This window comes from Cynoglossus semilaevis, chromosome 20, assembly GCF_000523025.1.
Source record: "Cynoglossus semilaevis isolate Cse_v1.0 chromosome 20, Cse_v1.0, whole genome shotgun sequence".
In the NCBI taxonomy this organism is placed as follows: Eukaryota; Metazoa; Chordata; class Actinopteri; order Pleuronectiformes; family Cynoglossidae; genus Cynoglossus; species Cynoglossus semilaevis.
The window spans coordinates 107,561-113,346 of record NC_024326.1 but is presented as its reverse complement, the minus strand read 5'-3'; the positions used below and the strand labels follow the sequence as shown (position 1 = coordinate 113,346).

The window sequence follows — 5,786 nt, the reverse complement described above, 5'->3', positions numbered from 1 at the left end:
TTTTTGACAGGGAATGCAGTACGGAACTTGTGAAAATGTGTAATTATTTTTCCCAAACATTGTCCCGCAGACCGAACTGAAAAGCCTTTTGCGATGTTGGCGCCATTTGAATACAACACATTCAAATCAAATCCAAACAATCAATAATAAATCCTTTCTCGCTGTGGGGAAAAGCTGCACACACACGGAAAGCTATTGTGCCTTTGCCAAATCAAACACTGTGTTGCTTTTCTTTTTTTTTTATTTCCTGTTTTTTTTTTATCTCACAGCAATAGCAAATTCTGGAAGTGACAGTTTCCCGAAACAAAACCTGACCTCAGGCTTTCATTTGATTAGTTTTTGCTGCTAATTTGCTTGAGATGGGGAGTGCAGTTGCCAAAAGTTCCTATGCATGAGAGACTCATTATACCAGTAGAATATATAATATCTGTATCTATTCTAGCTGCAAGGTCAGACTTCAAATCATGTTTCCTCTTGCCAGACCGGCCAGATAAACCTTTTATTTTTCTTTCTAGTGTCTTCATAGCTTCCTCTTATTATGCTGCTTTGAATTGCTGCAGATACCTAATAACAGGAGGAGGGTAGGACGAGGACAATTTTATAATCTCTTCACCCACGTTGACGTCTGTGGCTTCAGGGAGAATTTTTTGGACGGAAACATATAGTACTGAAAGAACTTGCAACAACTGTTATACATTTGTGGAGTCTAGTAGTGAGTCTCTGACATTTCCCATGGTACATTAAGGCACCTTTGTTGTACCCTCGACCGGTCGCCCGGTCCTAATCATTGGCTGATCGTTAAATTTACAAAATAAAACGTCTTTTTAGAGTATTGGCGTCTGGATGACATATTATTTTGAAATATTACCAGATTATCTTTGAATGGGGAAAGTAAAAGGATATGACTGGATTCTCTTCGAATGAAGTAAATTAGTAAAAATGAAGTACATTTTTCATTGTGTCCCACTGTGACTGACCGGTAACAAATGACCTACGGACCGGTACTGGTCCGCGGACCTGGGGTTTGGGACCCTTAGATTAAGGAACATTTAGACAGGAATTCTTGTTATAACGTAGTTAAAATAAGAATTTTTATAATTTATTTTTTTTACATTTATGATTCATTCTTTTGACATTTCTTTTAATGTTGTCTGTCTGTTTTTCAGAACATTTTGTAAGTAACTCCTCAAATGTGCATCTCCAGTTAATGTCATGGCATCACTCTATTTTCGTCATGGTGAAAAAACCCAGCAGCGGCTTCAAACTGTCTGAAAGTATAAACAATGATATGCATGAGTTTTCAACCAAGCTTTTTTTTTCCTATTGTTGGCCTGGAAACAGTGGTGAAATCAAAACTTTCTCGGAGGCTCTATTTGAAGTAGCCTTTTGACATATAAAATATAAAAATATAAGATATATAAGAAATTAAGATACTAATGTAATCTAGTCATAAGTATTAATATAGTTTATCTAATAAATTAATTACAATTATTTTTATTAATATTACCATTACTATTGTTATAGTTACTATATTACAATATAGTTGAATATTACCATTACTATTGTTATAGTTATGTTATTTTGCAAGAAATTACAGACTATATTACACTATATTCTTTCATTATTCCATTGTTTCCCAAAGACTGGGTCACGACCCGCATGTGGGCCGCAAAGGTTTGTGACTTTTAGAACATGGGTGACCAGAAAAAAAGTTTTGGAACACTCCATTATTCCGACTGATGGCGTTAAAACAAATTTCAGACCGGAACTAGTTGGAGAGCAGAGCGGACGAATACGTCCTCACGGGGGAACTATTTGCGCAAGAGGTATTTGTTTACATTCGCCGGTTGTACGTCGTACATTGGATTGTGCTACATTCGCTGTCTTTGTTTTTTGGGACTTTTTTGCAGTAGGTCCGATGTCTTTATAACCACTTAATGATGTTATCGCTGTGTTAGCATAGGTGCGTGACGTAGGTACTTACGTAGAGTTCGTCGCGCCGTCGTAGCTGCTCTTGAATCCTGTCACCATGAACCGTTCCAAATCTGGCTACAGAAGCAGAGTTTGGTCCTCAAAGACAGTCTTGACATTCTCCCTGACCCCCTTGATGTCGGGATAATCTGCTCTGTCAGATTTCATATCTGTTTTTTTTTTTCCTTGTTTTGTTTCGTGTGGGTTTCCTTTTGAACAACCACTAAGCCTCTCACCTGGGCTTTTATGTGCTTCTTTCCTCCCATTTCCTGTGTCTGTAACTATCTCTGCGCCTCTTATCAGATTCTCACAGCCTCTACTCTGAGTTGTTACAGGAGGAATCTTTTTGTCGTAAACATCCCCGCTTCACGTTCTTTTTTCAAAGATTAGTTAAAAACCTAAAAGCATTCTGAGCAGAGACCCCGGTGCTTTTGCTTTCACTCACCGCCGTTCCACTCGTCTGCACAGAACTGCTCATTATATGGAAATGTTTGTCTCTGTCGCTTTTGTGTCACCTGTGTCGGAGCTGGTCCTCATTAACCTCTCTGGCTGAATGTTTGTCATGGCAACGAGCGCAGGATTATGTCCCAGGGATGATGAGGAGGTGTGTCCCATTCAGAGAGACACAGACGTGGACGGAGAGAGGTGATGGCAGGTTTATGAATTATATGGTTTTTTTTTTTGTGTCATTCTATGCAGTCCTCACTTAACCCAGTTCAGTGAGTGAGTAGATAGGACCTTTAAGTTAACTTTGGAATATACAGCATTTGAAAAGGCGTACAGATTATTGTGCCATACTTGACATAATGGATTATTTAGTCATTGTTGCAACCGGACAGGCAACACAGGCAATCGCCTGGGGCCCCGAGTTGGAAGGGTCCTGAGAGACGGCTGACATTGGACCATATACTGTATCATTTACCCAGGGACCCTAGCCTGTCTAAGAACACCGCTGGCAATATACGTCTATATATATATACATATAGATATATATAGTGAAATATATGTTTTTATATATATAAATATATATATATATTAATATATTACTTTTTATATACATATCAGGTATATCACAGTGTTGTTATTCACAGTGATCAGATCATATATATATATATATATATATTAATATATTACTTTTTATATTCATATCAGGTATATCACAGTGCTGTTATTCGCAGTGATCAGATCATATATATATATTACAAATATTACTTGTGGATATTACAAAAATTCATTTCTATATATATGTCACTGTATATTATAAATATATAGTGAATATAGTAGTATGTCAGTATAAGTCTTTGACTTGAAAACTCCATTTTCGCCACCAGTCTGAACTAGGCATGGGCAAACTAAGGCCCGGGGGCCCGGATGCGGCCCCTTCAGATTTTTAATAAGGCCCGCTAAATTTATATACTCATATTTTCCCAATAGGTGGCGCCCCTCCTGTTCAATTTTAGGACACAAGTCAAACAGTTTGCCCATGCCTGGTCTAAACTCACATACTGTGCATACTGTAAGTACCTACAGTATGTCACTCACGTACACTGACACAGTGGTAGCATAATCTAGGACAGGGGGTGTCAAACATACGGCCCGCAGGCCAAAACCGGTCCACTAGGGGGTTCAATTCGGCCCACTTGATGAATCTGGAAGAAAAATGAAAAAAAATGCACAAACACATCATGTTGGGTTTATTTATTAGGTTATTTATAGGGAATTATGTGATGGTTGTACTGGTCCGGCCCACTTAGAATACACTATAAAGTGCACATGGTTGTTGAAGACGTAACTTCTACTCACTGCAAAGACTTTGGATGAAACCTATTGAATGCTAGCGTGTTTTCATTTGTTTTGTGTGAGACCCCTGTTTGGCCTCCAGGTCTCAGAGCTGCACACTCAGCCTGGGTTAATGAGTCATAATAATCTGAGCAGCACAGGGAAGTTCTGCATCAGTTGCGCTCTGTCTTCTCTGCGGCGGGCGCATTTTAATGGACGGGTTCATTGTGGGACACAGGTTGAGTTACTTCGACGCACAAATGCACAAATTCGACAAAAAGAAAAAACAAAACAAAAAATCACAGATGCCTCTTTTGTTCGTTTGTTTTTTGAGCTGCTCTGGTGACGCATTGTTCCGAAGCTGCTGCAGGAAATTTAAGCTATTAGTCACCCTCTATCATGAGTGTGGACAGATCTTTTCTGCAGCCTCTCTTTAGTTAATAACTGACCTGAGATCACTGATTTCCCTGAGGATTACAGCCGCGCATGTTTGCACTGCAGTCACACGGAATTTTAATTTATTTACAGCTTGAAATTAGGCGTCCCGGCACGATGACCGGCCGCGCTGTGGCATAGTTGACTGCTAGATTTTAGTTATTGTTCTTTTGTTTACCTACCAGTGAGCGGAATGCAGATCAGAGACCTGGTGAGGAGGCGAAAAAGCAGCGGGTTCAGTGTTACAAAAGGAATGATGAACAGGGAACACGGGCGACGTTTCACTGCTTAAGTCAAACACTTAAAAATCTCAACTTATATGACAGCGCTCTGTCTTTGTTCTCCTTTAAATAAATACAAATATATTGCAAAATATATTTATATTTAATGAAATATAACTATGACAAAACACCACAAACATGAAGTGTTTGCGCACTTTTTTTTTTTTGCTTCAAAGCTCATGAAATGGGCCGGATTGAACCAGTTTGGGCCCGCGCGCTGTATATTTGACACCCCTGTTCTGTGACCATGAGTATAATTCTTCTTTCTGAAGGAAAGATTTAACATTCGGGAGAACGTTTTAGAAGTTAGGAGACAGGGCAGTGTCTCAAAGGAGGAGGCCGGGACAGGAGTGGATTAGAAATGAGCAGATCAGAGGAATGGTTAAGGTCGGATTAACCATTTTGTTCAAGGATGGCATATCTCGCTGAGATTATAATCTTTTTCCCTCCCGCATATGGAAAGGATAAACGTTCGAATGTGAGTGAAACGAGCGAAACTAATCTTGCCCGTTGAGCTGACCTTGCGTCTTTGCATTTTCTTTGAATTCGGCGCATGTTAAATCTGAAGACACCGGCTCAGGGTATCTGTATCAAACATTCTGTCATTCCTATTTGCCTAAGACGATATACATGTAGATGGACGACATACTGTTGTGAGTCTGGTGGGGTTTTTTTTTTAATATAACCCGGCCAAGTTTACTCCAGATTCACTGTGTTATTCTGCTCCTCCTCCGTAACCTTTCTTTTTAAAAGATGGGTTAGTTGTTCCTGCCTCTGGGCTGTTAGAGGTGGGAGGAGAGGTGGAGCGGAGGTCAAGAGGTGAAGACACTGTCATTGATTCCTCTCCCTTTGGATTCCCAGGGGGGCTCTTCTGGGGTAGACATGTCTGAGAGGGTGGGGTGTGGGAGAGAGAGAGAGAGTGAGAGAGAGAGAAGTCCAGGATGGATGTAGTTGAACTTGCACTGCATTAAAAAGTGAGTGAAACTCCTGGAGGGGGTGTCAGAATACATATTAGTTCAGTGGAAAGTAACACTCAGCTCCACACAGACCTGTAAATGAAGCTGCAGTTAGTTAAGGTGAGTCCACTTATCACAGGCTTTTTCAGGTTCCTGCGCCTAATGACTGGATTTTTTTTCCCCCCCCGACTCCATATCTGCTCTAAATTATGAAATCGCCAGTCTGAGCTCATTAAGAATCCTCTCCTAGTGCCTGTCAACATATCTGTGCGTCCTGCCCGCGAGCACATCTGCTATTATGGAGGTTCATTCGCTAATACCTCATTAGAACGTAGGCCGAAGCAGCTAGCGCTAAAACACAGTG

At 40.3% G+C, this 5,786-nt stretch overlaps 1 long non-coding RNA gene across 1 annotated transcript in view; it reads left to right on the top strand.

Moving 5' to 3' along the window:
- LOC103395801 (uncharacterized) overlaps positions 1-5,786 on the top strand; it is an 82,461-nt gene that overhangs the window by 27,048 nt on the left and 49,627 nt on the right. The gene's annotated exons all lie outside the window — the stretch shown is intronic.